This window comes from Triticum dicoccoides, chromosome 5A (genome assembly GCF_002162155.2).
Source record: "Triticum dicoccoides isolate Atlit2015 ecotype Zavitan chromosome 5A, WEW_v2.0, whole genome shotgun sequence".
NCBI lineage: Eukaryota > Viridiplantae > Streptophyta > Magnoliopsida > Poales > Poaceae > Triticum > Triticum dicoccoides.
The window spans coordinates 656,614,071-656,630,697 of record NC_041388.1 but is presented as its reverse complement, the minus strand read 5'-3'; the positions used below and the strand labels follow the sequence as shown (position 1 = coordinate 656,630,697).

At 44.7% G+C, this 16,627-nt stretch overlaps 1 pseudogene; it reads right to left on the bottom strand.

The window, feature by feature from the left end:
• Window positions 1-2,729: 2,729 nt before the first annotated feature.
• LOC119303808 lies at window positions 2,730-12,942 on the bottom strand (annotated as a pseudogene).
• Between the last annotated feature and the right edge of the window lie 3,685 nt (window positions 12,943-16,627).

Sequence of the window (16,627 nt, the reverse complement as noted above, 5' to 3'; positions counted from 1 at the left end):
GCATTGGTGTTGGTGGTTGTTGTCTCCAGGCGAAAGCCTAGGTTCGGTTTCGAATCAGCGATGATGACGTTCTTAACGTTGTACCTTTGTTGGGAACATTGTTAATGGAGACTCGGTGGGATGGTCCTTTTGCGGTCCTTCGGTCCTCGTTGCTGCCCTAGATGAAGCTTCAGGGGCGCCATGTACGCCATCATTGGTGTCCCAAGATGATGCCTTGCTCAAGACCAACCAAGTCCCACCACCTACTCGCTATCTTCTTTTAGGCATTCATGGGTGAACGGTGCGTTGATTAGGAAAGTCTTGGTGGTGCGTTGTCTTCGTGGCGTTCGGTCTTAGTAGAGACGTGGCTTTGTCTTTCGGTTTAGGGTAGGCATCATGTGTTGTGGTTGTAATGTTTGTGGTGGCTTGTCTTCGCCTCTTCGGGGGCCTTGGTGTGGAGTTTGCACTACACTTGTTGTTCGCAATGAGTGTAATCTTCTTGTAACTTATTTCTGCCATCTATAAAAATATGATACGTCTAAACGTAATTTTTAAGAAAAAAACATGCACAGTTGTCGCGTCAAAGAACGTTTGCAACAGAGAAAATAAAAGCAGTACTAGCTACGTTGCATCATGCATGAATGCAAGATGACGTCCTGTGTACATCATTTTCGCGTTGGCGCCGCCACTGATTTTGTGTCCCAAGTGTGTGCAGTGAGAACACTTTACTTACTTCTTGGATAGATATATGCTAGACAGGTTCGGACAAGTTTCGTTGTGCATGATCCAATAATTACATGAATGACGTCTCTATTCAAACTATATGCCTGAGTCTGGACAGTTGACGCGGTTAAGCTTGTCATTGGCCGCGTAAAAGCTAATGTCGACATGCCGACGTCCTGGGCATGCATGCATCCAAACTGGTCATAGACGCAGAGTCCTGACCCATGCATATATATCCAGGTTTAACGTTTTGGATTGGTTAGACGACAAGTATCTTTACAGGGGAAGTGTGAAATTACACTTTCTAGTCACACGGGATGGTAATACTACTACTACTACTACAATTATTTATTGGGAGAGACGGCAGAGTACGGCCGGTGTCATCATCGATCAGTGGACGATGAATCCATAGCATCCCATGCCGACAATTGCTCCGAGAACATCTGGACATAGATGTGTCTTACAATAAAACTTCCCATTTCTTTCTATTGAGATGAAAAAGAAGAAAAAGTGGATTTCTATTCACAGGCTGCAAAATTCAAAATAAATTGGAACCGTTAACTAGAATTCTCTTTTTTTTTATTGGCCGCTGAGGAAACACCGTCCGTTCACTGCCCATCTGTTGACAGAGACTATCTAGAATTAGAAGTACATCGACAGATACATCGCTTCTGGTCAGGGCGGTGCGCCGTGTGCGGCGATCTGACGTCGGTGCATACGCGCTCCCTCCCATGGATATGGAACCTCTCCTCGCTACACATGCCTGGCTTCTCTCCCCCAAGTACCACTGATTAAACAAGTTCATCCACGAAGAACGAGTGATTAGACTAGACAACCGAAGCAGCACGTAATCGGTTACGTTAGCTTGCGCACATGCTGTAGATCCACTACAAAATCCCAAACCGAATGCATCTTGCTTCGTAGCTAGTGCTTGGTGACTAACATGCATGCGTCCTGCTTCCAGTTTTTGGTTTCGATAGGCCGGCGGCGGACCGCTTCATGGTCGTCCCCTGCAAGAAATTGCGACGCTGTTGCACATACTGACTCGCGATCGAGAGCGGCGCGCCAGGCAATTTCCGCTCGTCTCACGCAACCATTGTACTATTTCGAGTCTCCTGAGCACATGATTGGATTGGAGGTGCTTAGATTGGTCATCAAGCAAGAGTGTCTTAGCCAACAAGACTCACAGAGAAGCTCGCTTGATTTAACTTAAACCTTGTGCTCGCTCCCAGGGTAGGGTATAGAGAATACGCTAAGGACACTCCTTTTTTTGCGGGTACACACATTTTATTTCAGGAGCACACGGACACGGCAGAGTGCTAGGATACAAACTCTGCATGCAGTGGCCAAATTACGCGGCACGGCGGTGCCACCATCGGTCAATCGAGAGTACAGCATTACGTTACTGCCGGAGGCATTACTCGGGTAAAACAGTGAGCTTAATTAACTGTCATATTGCAACACTATCTGCCCATGTGCTGACAGAGGCTGCACGTAGACCAATAGATACTCCTGTAGTCTAGATGCATGCGAGGCGACGTCGGTGCTTACGTGCTCTACCGAGCCCAGCGCAAATGCCTTTACCAAGTACTAGTACTGGTACTCCCTCCGTCCGAAAATACTTGTCATTAAAATGGATAAAAGAAGATGTATCTAGACGTATTTTAGTTCTAGATACATCTCTTTTTATCCATTTTGATGACAAGTATTTTCGGACGGAGGGAGTACTAATTAAACAACTGCACCATGAAAAAGTAACCAAACAACTGAATGAATAGGCAGACGTAACGTAACTAAACGACTGAAGCAGCTCGTAATCCATTTGCTCTGTGCTACTTGTGCGCATAATACATTTGCTTTGTGCTACTTGTGCACTGCAATCTGCATGCTTGGTCGCCGGTAGGCAGACTGTAACCTGCATCTTGCTTTAGGCCGTCGATAGGCGGACTGTTTCCTTGTCCAACACTGCATTGCCCAACAAGAAACATGCGTCATCAATCGCAATGCCAGTGTGACGCACTAGCCAGTTTCATCATCAACAGACTCTGCCTCAACCGTAAGCTTTGTTTACAATAAACTATTTCAAAGTATATGTTGGGCACAAAGATGTAAGCAAGATTTGCTTCGCCGCGAAGACATGGTAGTCTTCACATAGGCACCAATTCACATTCCACTGCCAACAGGTCGGTAGAGGTGTTCATACCAGCACAAGAGAGGGGAAATGGCTTCATAAACTCATATCGAGCTGATTCCCAACCAGCACATAAACCACTACCTCAGCACGGAATTTAGTCCAGCCCAAATCCCAGTAAATGGACAGAATGATCTCACTGCACCAAGGCCGTGACGCAGAATCTTCCAGTTCTACTCAAGTGTAACCAATTGGATGACAGTTCCAAAATGCTCTAGAAGATAACAAGCCATGTTACAAGGCCAAGACTTGAGATTTGAGATCGATTCCGTTGAATATGAATGTCCCATTCAGCGGCACAAACTGCTTGGTCACCAGCTGGAGAAGGGGTGTGGATACAGCACGATTAGTAAGGAACACACGGGCACACACAAGATACTACCAACATGCTCCTGGTTGATAAATTTCAGCAAAGAAAGGATACCCTACCTTGATTACTTCCTGGGAGGCCACTCCGCCAATAAAGGCAGCGACAGGGTGAATCTCTGCACCCGCAAACCGGCACACTTCAGTAACCAGGTCTTCAGACAAGGATGCTCCCTTCAAACCCATGTCACTCAGCACCGAGACAGCAGCCGCCTTCAGCCTAGGAACATCCTCAACAATCTCACTAGTGGACCCAATGCTTTATCAGTATTATAAAAACAGGATCAACATTAAACGCACGATATCATAATTATCACCATAAGTGAATGCGCATTTTTCTCATGTACCTGTCGAATATTCCAGGTAATCTGCTATAGCTGGCAGCAAGCCGGTCAACAGCACGTAGCAGAACATAGAAGTTCATTGCGTAGCTGCATCAATAAAATTGCTTGTTATTAGAGAAGCTAACTGATTTAGAAAATACAAAAGGAATGCAAATAAACCAGAGGCTAACAACTCCAACATAAAGTCACACACAATTCAAAGCGCATGATCATGAGACATATACCCATGTGTGCACAAAACTTGCAATGCATTTTGCAATATGGCGTGCTGAAAGAACATTTACTTTTAACAAGAAATAAACTCATGCCGCTACGCTAGATAAACACAAGGTCCGCGTATTACAGTAGCTCCACAAAAAAATACTTTATTGCCTTGAAAAAAATGCTAATTCTACAGCATTATGAATTGGCTAGTTCTAGATTGACATATTATTTGTCAAAAAGATAACTAACAATGTTACAGAATATGGAGTAATAAATAGCATGGAATGTGGAACATGTATAATAATTTCCTGTGTTTATTACATATGAAGAGATGAAACGGGGACATAAGAGTAATAGATGCTGACCAACTGTCTTCGTCGGCGAAGTACTTTTGAACTTCAGATAGGACTGGAGAGCTAAACTCCTCCTCCATACTGCGGTATCTACAGACCTAGAGAACAGAAACCACTCAACAATGAGCACATATAGTTAACGCAAAAGACACGAGGGGAAAGAGCAGATTCTTCTGCCAAAGAAACCATATTGAAATATCATCACAAAAAGTCCCCCACATATGCAGTAAGCTGCAAATTTATTATTAAAAACTTACATGATCACTCAAATAAGCAAAACTGAAAGAGCGTGACTTGGGTGTTTAGGCGAAGCCTCACGGATCCGAATAGGCTGGACAGATTTTTCGTCTACATGTACAGCTACGAAACGGGATTACCTCTGTTCACCTGGTGCATATGAGCCCAGGCTCAGTAATGGATATTGGCATTTGAGTTGGCTAATATGTAAGTGCAGATGACAGGTTGTATTGTCTCTTCCGAAATGAAAAACTATCCTTACAAGGCTAGCCTCGAAGTCATCTCACTAAGATTTCCCTTTATTAGGTGGACACGAGCACATCCGCTGTCAGGTGGCTCAAAGAAACCCGAAAGAATTAGCAGAATTTCAGAAAAACAACTTTCATACTTGAGCTACAAAGAATTGCATACCAGCAAACTCTAACAATTTGCAAACCAACATTTAAGATAAAACCAGTAGCAAGCAATATCAAGATAAATAACAGAGCCCCATAAGAATGGTTGGCTTTTTGAGCATCTTCTACAACATTCATGTATTTAGTATGCACCAATCTAAACTGATTAAAACTTGCCGACAGTCAGCACTTGCAACAAGAAATTTAAATCAGAAGAGTTGCATTGCCAATAAAAGACTTAAATGTCTTGTGCATTTTACTCTCAAATGAGTGAGCAGTAATTGACACATCATTTGCATGGAAAATAAATTAAAATAAGGTTTATCCATCACCAAACTGAATTATCTATCACAATCATACGGGAATCATGCAATAAGATATACTGATAGCAATCACTAAAAAGAAGTTGCGAATATATATGCCCCTGAAGAAAGCATCTTACTTTGAGTTTTCTAGTGTTTTTGCAAAATGTTTTGATATATGCTCTTGAAATAGATTCAGGATCTCTACCAATTCGCTTCAAAATACTCTTCACACGATGCTCCATGGCAAGACAATCGGATTCAGCTTTAGCTTGGTAAATCTTTTGTAGGCTTACATAATACCTGCATTGGTCAGAAAGCAAATACTTAATAAAATTCATGCAATAAAAGAAACAGTCATGCCAACAAACTTGAACCTGAGGGATGATAGTGTCGCAAGAAACTGACTCGGTAAGTGATGTCATATCAGGTATTGTTCCCTCGAGAGGTAGCTCACCATTGCCCTCATTTGGGATAAATTCCTGTAAAATGGAAAGAAGGCAATGCAACTTAAGAAATGGAAACCATGGTAAGAAAGAGAAATGAAAGATGCGTGAAATGATTCAGCAGGTAACAGTAGTATGTGAATAGTTCATCACTTCACATTCAATTTTTTAAACAGCTCCCCACATTTCACGCATATAGGCTTATTGCTCTACTAAATGAGTCCTCTCAGTATAACACAACTCATACATGGCTTTAGCTTGGCTTTACCCAATAAAAAACAAGTTATAAACTACCTGTCATCTGATGCTTACACTTCACACACACACACAAAAAAAAAAACAGTTCTCTGAACTCTTACAGTTCACACACACACACACACACACACACACACAAACAGTTCTCTGAACTTGTGTCAACAACATCAAGGAGTATCAAGAACGGCTGCTATTTCATATAACAGAGTATTAAAGTAGCACGGCCTATCATATCTACTATGCTGCAAATCATAATGAAGATACCTTCAAAGCAGACACTAAAACCCAAAAATCTGAAGAAGAAGAATTGACTTCAGAGGAGTTATCATCAATTATCTGACGGATTTCATTACCTAGCAGAAACGGTCATGGGTCAGAATTTTCAATTCTGCATAGCTGTGTTTCCTGTATCAAATAAATAACAGAACACACATCATCCGGAAATAATACTATTCAGAGTAAATCATGAAGACAGTTTTTTTTCCAACAATTAATGTAATAAATCATTTCAGATGGCACATGACTAACATTATTTAAGTGACATCTAGCGTGCTACCATCAGGTGGGTACTGACAGGATAGAGAACAGCCAAGTGAGTCGGTGTTCATATACAGTTGACACCCACGCCTTTGTACGGACAGGATAGAGAACAGCAAGTGAGTCGGTATTCATATACAGTTCAAACTGACAAGAAACACCAGGTGACAATATTGTTAATTTTTACAGGACAGTCAGATAGTACTCAAATACACTGTAACAAAGCAGGTTACCTTCGACCAACCATCTCAAATCACTAATACCAAGCAATCACACAATATCTAGAACAAAGCCTGAAGCAGATAAGTTCTTATTCTTCAAAAGAAACCGATGTGGGCACATCTCCCACTGCTTTGCTTTAAGAAGGCCTGAAGTAGATAACTAGGTAAATCCACAAACCATTTCATGTTATGATTAAGTAATTATGTGACACTGTTAAAGTATAGTTTTGTATAGGAATGTTATCACCTACTGAATATTTTGTGACTTGGTTAGGATGTCCCTTGGTCTCCAAGGCTTGTAACCCTATACAATGTTAATACGATGGCGCCCCTAGGTGTGGTATTTTGGCCTAAACACAATCGTTTACTTGATATTAGTTTCCAAACCATGATCCTCCCTTCAATCTCCACCACGCCGTCGGCATATCCATCGCGTCAGGGACCAACCCTTCCTTCGCCACCCCTACCCTCCCCGCCACAATCAACTCCACCACCAGCGCACTCATCTCCGCCCCCCATGCCCGATTCTGCCTCACCAGCGGCGAATGTGGCTAGTGTGCCACCCACGTGCCTATCACCCTCGACCTCCACACCTCCAACTTCTCAAAGTGGCGGATGTTGATCCGTGTTCTCCTTGACAAGTATGACCTTCTTCCCCACATCAACACCACCGCCGTCGAGGCCGACCAAACCCTAAATTGGACTCGCAAGGACTACATCATCTGGTCATGGCTCTATAGCTCCATCTCCGATGAGATCCTCGACATCATCATGGTTGAGGACCAGACGGCTCAAGAGGCGTGGATGCTCATCACCAACCTCTTCCTCAACAACCAGATGACATGTGTCGTCTACCTCGAGGGGGAATTTCGCGGGCTTGTGCAAGGTTACCTCTCTGTCACCGCGTACTGCCACCGCCTCAAGGCTCTCTCGGGATGCCCTCGGCTACGTCCGCACTCTCGTCTCGGATCAGACGCTCGTCCTCAACTATCTATGCGGCCTCAACCCTCGCTTCTCCGACATCACCACCATCGTCACAATGCAAAACCCGCTCCCGTCCTTCGCGCATGTGCACTCCCTCCTCACCTTACGCGAGAACCAGCTCACCAACTCCAAGGCAGTGGGAAACCAAACCACTCTCTACGGCGGCGCCCCCTCCTACGACTCCGGCAACTCCAGCAACAACCGCGTCCTGAAGCGTGGCGATGGGAACCGGAGCGGCAACAACTACGGCGGTGGTCACCGTGGTGGCAACCGCAACGGCGGCAGTAATTGGCACAAGAAGAACGCCGACAGCAGCTCCAACGGAGGAAGTTCCGACGGCAACCGAAACAGCGGCGGCGATGACAACACCTGCCGCGGCGCTCCTATGGTCGGTCGATGGGTGTGTTTCAACCCATACACGGGCCAAGCCCAGGAGCCTCAGGCGCCCCCAGCGATGCGACTTGGCCTGCCGTTGCGGTTGTCACCATGGTGACCACCATCGTAGTTGTTGTAACTCCGGTTCCCGTCACCATGGTCCAAGCCGCGGTTGTTGCTAGAGTTGCCGGAGCCATGGGAGGGGGCGCAGCCGTAGAGAGCGGTTTGGTTTCTGTGGAGTTGGCGAGCTGGGTCTCACGCAAGGTGAGGGAGCGCGTATGCGCGAAGGACAGGAGCGGGTTTTGCATGGTGACGATGGTGGTGATGTCAGAGAAGCGAGTGTTGGGGCCGCGGAGACAGTTGAGGACGAGCGTTTGATCCGAGACGAGAGTGTCGGCGTCGCCGAGGGCGTCCAGAGAGCCTTGAGGCGGTGGCAGTGCACGGTGACAAGGAGCTCACCTTGCAAAAGGCCGCAAAATTCCGCCTTGAGTTAGACGACACGTGTCATCTGGTTGTCAAGGAAGAGATTGGTGATGAGCGTCCATGCCTCTTGAGTCGTCTGGTCCTCCGCCATGATGATGTCGAGGATCTCATCGAAGATGCAGCCATAGAGCCATGATTTGACAATGTAGTCCTCATGAGTCCAATCTGGGGTGCGGTCAGCGTCAACGGTGGTGGTGTTGACGTGGGGAAGGAGGCATACTTGCAGAGGAGAATACGGATCAACATTCACGACTTTGAGAAGTTGGAGGTGTGGAGGTCGAGGGTGACTAGCACGTGGGTGCAAACGCTAGCCACGTTCACCGCCGGTGAGGCAGAAGCGGGCATGGGGACGGAGATGAGAGCGCGGATGGTGGAGTTGATCGTGGCGGGGAGGGTATGGGTGGCAAGGGAAGGGCTGGTCCCTGGTGCGGTGGACATGGCGATGGTGTGGTGGAGATCGAATGGAGAGTCGTGGTTTGGAAATTGATAACAAGTAAACGATTGTGTTTAGGCCAAAACGCCACACCTAGGGCGCCAACCAATATGTTAAAATTATATAGGGTTACAAGCCTTGGAGACCAAGGGAGATCCTAACCGAATCACAACAATATTCAGTGGGTGATAACATTCCTATACAGATCAACCATACACAAGTATACTTTAACACAACCGACGGGCTGGAAGAGGCCTATACCATTACTAATCCGAATGCAAACTGTATGTAAATGCTTAGTATGAACAGGTTGTGGGGGCACATAGGTCACACTAATTATATATGTAGACCACAGTTCGGTAGCGTCACAGTGATTCAAGTAGTTTTGTCATATGGTACTAAGAAAAGTAAGCTGTGAATCATGTTAAAGTTACATTCACGAAAGCAATTATATAAATCAACTCACTGATTCCTGGAGTTACCGAGACTTTGTATGAAGATTCTACTGCTTCTTTGTAATTGTCTTCATCTACGTTAAGCATATGGGCTCGAATTAGGTCCTGCCAAAAACAGTAGCTTTTGTCAATAATCAGAAACTCCTAGAAATATTTTCAATTGTTCGGCCAGCAAAACAAAACAAAAAACATGTACCTTAAATTCCCTTTTCTCTTGCCTGGTCGAAGGTAACTGCCCATCATGCGCATCTGCCCATTTTTCTGCAAGCCTCACAAGGATAACAATGTATGGAGTATGCTTGTGCACAACAGCATCCTTGTCGCATATATCAATTGACTTTGCAAATCTGAAAGCCAATAGCAAGTCGGCAGCAAATATTTCGTTGAGAATGAAATAATTATCATGCAACTTGTTCTGTGAACAATCAAGATATGAATACATTCTTACTGCTTGAGTTCAGTCCAGGGATTGTGCAATCGTAAATCATCCAAGAAGTGGTCTGGTTTTGATTCTATAACACAGTGCTCCTATAATAACAAATCACAAGGAAAAAGGTCAACTTTCTCAAAATGATTTGGCCCAGGACTCTCCCAAGATGGTTAGACTCCCAGAGCATAATTAACTACCAAACAACGTTAACAAGTCATACAAACTAAGGCTCATGTATGAAGTAGTCCTGCTTAAGTACCTTGATGCTGACCCTGACAAGGCCAGTTAAACCATATGAACGCGCAGCAAACCAAAACAATATTTGCGCTTCCGCAGATACTATCTAATTTCAATAAAGAACTCTCAGGAAGCTGCAGTAGTGAAAACTTTGGTATTAGTGAGTTAGTTTGAGAGTGGAACACTGCATATAGAGTTTTGCTAGAAATTGGCTAAAAGACTTCAACGGCAAACTAGGAAACTCTTCTTCCATCTACATTCACAAAAGTACAGGAGAAGTAAACTGAAAACAGGTTTGCCACTAACAACAACATACCAAACATTTGAATCATCAGTCTATTCAATAAATAATCAATTGCAAACACGGCCAAATATGTAGTATGTGGATCACAACATATATTTTCTTATGCACACAGCAGTTAGTAGATCCTTAAGGGAACATTAAGAGAAATGTTAATTTAATGCTAACTCAGAAGCCTGCATTTATTTATTTATTTATTTTGCATTGGGCGTAGTGCAATGAAATTTTGGCGCAAATGAAAATTCCAGTAACTATATGGGTCGGGAGATTTACTAGTAACAATTTTCTTGAGACCACTATGTTATGAGAAGTTTACTCACATATTTGCATAAGTAGATAAAGTGTCATGCCAATTCGCCTTAAGCGGTCACTTTAAGTCTTATCTGACAGACTGACACTGGATTATGGTAACATATTGCATATAACTAGATAAAGTGTCATGCCAATTCACCTTAAGCGGACACTTATCTGACACTGGAATATGGTAACCCTGTTTGGTCGAACAGCTTCCAAATATATATTTGGTTGTTTGACCAACTTTTTTTTCTTAATCAAGTTGCAAATAAATGTAGCATTGCTTTCCAAACATGTGAGATTCAATGTGAGAGGATAAATATATTTATTTATCTAACTTCAATTTATTTCCTCAAAAAACAAAAGACTTGTTGCAACTTTTACCATGGCAGGTTGAAAACACTGCTTAACATCTGTGGTCACAGGCTCAAATCATCTAATTCTCTAATATGAAATAGGCATTTCAGGTAGTCACCCACCATGATCCATATATTTCCCAGCTTAAAAATGCTTTACTATTAAATATACAAAAGTATTCACTTCTTTCCCACCGTACAACTATTTGTAATAGAAAATAAGCTACATAGGTTATTCAGTTATATACATCTCATGCATAACCCTGACCGTACAAACCGTCTAATCTACAATCCAAGATTTTCATCACTTCAATTTTTTGGCTTAAAAAAAACACAAGTGTTCATTCAGCTAAAACTATACAGAAAGCATCAGCAAATGAATCGCTGTGTTTGCAGCTTATGTTAAGAGTATATCAAAACACATACCTGTGTAGCAATGACAACAGTGAACTAGGAAAAGAAGGAAGGATTTGTATCTATCATTGTCGCTGGAGACTCCTCGACATATTTGGCTTTCACAGCATCATTGAGCTCTTGTAAGAAAGAACAGATAGATTTTGCTCTTGAATGACCCAAGCACTCTTCATCCACTGAACAGAAATACAGAGCACTCAGTAAATATGAATTCTACTCCCTCCGTTCCTAAATATTTGTCTTTCTAGAGATTTCAACAAGTGACTACATACGAAGCAAAATGAGTGAATCTACACTCTAAAATATGTCTATATACATCCGTATGTGGTAGTCCATTTGAAATCTCTAAAAAGACAAATATTTAGGAACGGAGGGAGTATCACTTTTATGGAAATGAATTTAAGGAACAGAAGGAACAGCATCGCATATTCGCATTACACAAAAAATTGTTTCCCAGGTCCGACGGTTCGACTTTGGAGCCATCAACAACAGTAACACCCCCTATTCCTCCAAGCACAAGGTTCTTCAGCGCTTCAGTTCCGGTAGGGCCACAGTTAAGCAAGCATATGCTAGCCTTCTCAAGTGCAGCCTGTCCTTGATCACCCCATATCCTGTACTTCATATTTACAAGACCATGTAGCTTTCAATATATGTACATGTTCGTTCATCATAAGCTTTTGTAGGGAGAAACTTGAGCAGATAATAATGAACATCTATTGTAAGACATTATTGAGAAAAAGTGAAGGGCAGAAGGCCATACAATATAATGTGGGTCATATTAAATCTATCAACTAAATACTGTCATGAATTATGGTTTTGGTTTGCACTGATGAGCACCAAAGATTTGTATCAGTAAATGTTGTTGCTATCCTGATGTCATGGATAATTAGGTTTGGATAAGCTGAATTGCTGGTTCCAAATAGCTCGATTTCAAAATTCCGTGCAGATTAAACAAGGGGGCAGGTTAGAACTAACAGTTGTGATGTGCTGACAATGTTCAGACTAACAGTTTAACACCTTAGCTTTGCCTGCAACTGGGTCACAAGAAATTGCCAGGATGCAGTTCAAAAGAGCTACAAATGTAGTGGACAGTCAACATGTTATTGTACTAGCATATGCACAGGAACTCGAACCACCCATGTAAGCACGACTCATCTGAAGTAGCAGCCAAACACTCGCTCCAATCAGAACCCAAGCAGCGCTTCCAAAATCCGGAACAGCAACAGCCACCCCGTCTGCAATGCAAGGCCCGCGGCCTTCGAATCTAGAAGCAGGGCACCCGCTTCCCTCGGGCAGCTCAGGCCGCCCGCTGGCCGAATCACAGCGGAAGCATAAAACCCTAGACCACACACCGCCCCTACGGAAACCGGGCCCGAGAGGAGAGCATAATTCCGCCAGTCACGCGGAGATGCGGCCGAGGGTGGGGAGGAGGGCGCCGACGCGTTACCTGAGCTGGCGATCGTACTTGGTCTTGGGCTCGGCGGTGGCGACGGCTGCGGCGGCCATGGCTGCGGAGGCGGAGGTGGAGGCGGAGGCGGAGTCTGTTCACTGTGTGGGTGTGGTGGTTTCCGCCTCGCCTCGCCTCGCCGCCTCCTCTCCGGCGCCCCCGTGGAATAAAGCGAGGAGCGGAGGTGGAAGTGCGGAGCCAGGAGGAGAAGGGCATTTATTCGCTTTCCGTACTGTTGCGTCGGACCAGCTAGAAGTTCTCCGCAAAGCCCATCCTGGCCCAATTTCCAATTCTCCTACTAGGCTTGTGTCGGCCTGGCCCAGAAGGCTAACAGGAAGGCCCGATTCGAGCTTACATCACTCATCATCATCACAGCAGCATGTTCTTCCTTCTCAAAAAAAAAAAAGCAGCATGTTCTTAAAAAAAAATCAAACAGCAACAAAGTCAGCGTGGGCTTCCTTTTTTTGCGGGAACACTTGTATTACTCAAATGACAATGTCCTTACAATCATCAAGGGAAATACCCAAGACTTCCTCTCGTCCAGACCCTAGCCAAGTCATAGTTCGCCCCTCAACTCGAGCAAAGCTAGCTAAACTATCACTAACTTTGTTTTGGGCACGGGTACATAAGTAATAGAAGATATCAAGAATACTGCCATACTTGAATCAGATTCAATTGCAACAGGCAAATCAGACCTTTGTATGGCAAGTGATAATCCTTCCATGATCCCACATAGCTCAGCTTCTAGTGGATCTCTGCAAGAAAATAGTGATCTATATGCCGAGAAGATGATCTTGCCCTCATTGTCTCGAAGAATCATACCAGCACCAGCATCATCGCTTGCTACAAACGAGCCATCAGCATTCAATTTGATCCAGCCATTAGCAGGCGGTACCCATCTAGCTTGAGATATTGCTTGTTGTGGTGTGATCTCCGCCCCCAACATGCTGATCAAAAGATATATATCCCTCTCCTTTCGTTGGATCCATCTCCGAATTTAACTTGATGTTAATTAATTCATCCAGATATCTCCTCAAAAAAAACTCACCAAGGACTCCATGACCGGCGCTGGCTTGTGATGTACAATTTCATTACGCACATACCAACTCCTCCAGAAGATGAGCAACACTTTAATACGATCAATATCACATAACTGGTCGAGCACATGAAGGAGCCATTCCTTACCAGTGTTCACGAAGGAATCCATTGCTGGCAGTTTCCATACCTTAGACATTTCTCTGTACAAATCCCTGCCTCGTTGGCACCTTAAGAACGGGTGGAAATTATCTTCTACCTCCGTTTCACACACCGGGCAGCCACTTATCGTTTCCAAACCAATTTTGTTCTTGTTCTTCCATGTTGGGAGGGCATCCGTCGCCATTCGCCAAGCAAAATTACGGATCGTCGGCGGCACATTACTCTTCCAAATAAGTTTCCAGCAGCTTCTCCCCCCAGAGCTCGAAGTACTGCTAGAAGCCAAATTTGCACCATGAACTTCATGAAAAGCAAACTGATAAGCTGACTTGGCTGAAAAAATTCCATTTTTACTCGGCCCCCAAGTGATCACGTCCTCGTCCAACCTAGGAGACGCCCGTATTTTCATTATCTCAATCACATCTGCATTCAAAAAATGCTGTTGCAGTAAATCTACCTTCTAAGACCCATTGGGATTAAGAAGGTCAGAAACAAAATGAATGCGGCATCGGCCCTGTAGGGAAATAGGTTTGTACGAAAACGGCCTTGGTATCCAATTGTCCCTCCAAATCCGGATGCTCCTTCCATTTCCCACCCTCCATATCAACCCTTTTTTCAACAGATCAAGACCATGGCTGATAGCTTGCCAAGATGAGGATGCATTACCTGTGAAAACCGTATCCTCCAACTTGCCATAAGGATAATACTTCGCTTTAAGCACCTGGGCACACATGCTCTCCGGTTTTGTTAGTAATCGTCATGCTTGACGAGCTAGCAAAGCTTGATTAAACATCCGGAAATCCCGAAAGCCAACACCACCTCTGTCTTTGGGTTGGAGTAGATGATCCCACCCTTTCCAATGCACTTTACGCTTACCATCCGCTGATCCCCAATAAAAATTCCTCACCATTCTTGTAAGGTCGTCACAAACCGAATATGGGAGTTTGAAAACACCCATAATATAAGTAGGTAAGGACTGTGCTACTGATTTGATTAACACCTCGCGGCCCGGTTGAGCTAGCAGACCGTCACCCCACTGGATGAGGCGTTTTGTCAACCTTGCTTGTAGATTTTGGAACTTGCCCTTGGACATACGGCCCTTCGGGGTCGGCAACCAAGGTATTTTTTCTCAAACACCGAGCTAGTGACATTCAAAGCATCGCGAACTTGAGCCTGAGCTACTTCAGCGTGGGCTTCCTTGTTTGACTAAGGGATCCCCGTCGAAGACCAGGTCACCCAATCCATGAGACATGCCAGCCCGTGGAAAACCCATGGCGCATTTGGTCCCTCACCCGCCACGGGTTTTCCTCCCCGGTCCGCGTCATTTTCACGGGAAACAATCCACGCCTTGGGGGTGGGGGAGAAATCCCTTGAGGCGATGGTGCAACGCCTCTCGACCTCCTTTGCTAGCGATCGAGAGTAGCACGTCCACCTCAAATATTTAGAGGTTGGATAGATGGCAAAGGATGGGACGGAAGAGGGGGTTGTGGCGGTGTGGCCTGCGCGTGAAGTCCATGGCTCGATTCTTATTCAGGTGCAAATACGACGCGATTCTTATTAGGTGCAAATGGTCCGACATGTAACGGGTGAACTCACCACCACTTCAAATCTTTAAAAGTAGGAAAGATAAAAGATTTTTCTTGGTTTGCTTAATGGAGTGTGTTGTGAGATGTGGGGCTCAACATACAATCAACACACAGGTTAACCTTAACAAATCGACTTTTTTGTATGCAAGTGTGTGTAAGTGACTAGACAGTTTGTGCATGTGCGGAAGGGTGATATTACCGTCATGCGTCTTCGGATTTGTATGACTTGGCTCTTCCATTTGTTAACATCGATAACTTAGTGTTGGATGCATTATTAGGACCTTTGAGAGAGAGAGAGAGAGAGAGTTTGAGCCCTCCCCCTCCCCGCCGCTCGCCTCTCCGGCGACGTCCTCCCTTCCCGCCGCTCGCCACTCCGGCGGCAGCGTCCACCCTCCCCGCAGTCGGCCGCTCCAACTTTGCGCCCCTCCCGTCACTGGACACCCCGTCCTCGATGCCCACATCTCACCGTGCTTCCCGCTCTGCTTCCCCATGGCTTCCAGCCCACGCTCGGTGCTACCTCTTCAGCACTGCGTTGGTTTTCCCCGAAGAGGAAGGGATGATGTAGCAAAGTAGCGTAAGTATTTCCCTCAGTTTTTGAGAACCAAGGTATCAATCCAGTAGGAGGCTACGCGCGAGTCCCTCGTACCTGCACAAAACAAATAATCCTCGCAACCAACGCGAATAGGGGTTGTCAATCCCTACACGGCCACTTACGAGAGTGAGATCGGATAGATATGATAAGATAATATTTTTGATATTTTTGGGATAAAGATGCAAAGTAAAATAAAGTCAAAGTAAAAAAACAAAGGAAATAACTAAGTAGTAGGAGATTAATATGATGAAGATAGACCCGGGGGCCATAGGTTTCACTAGTGGCTTCACTCGAGAGCATAAGTATTCTACGGTGGGTGAACAAATTACTGTTGAGCAATTGACAGAATTGAGCATAGTTATGAGAATATCTAGGTATGATCATGTATATAGGCATCACGTCCGAGACAAGTAGACCGACTCCTGCCTGCATCTACTACTATTACTCCACTCATCAACCGCTATCCAGCATACATCTAGAGTATTAAGTTAAA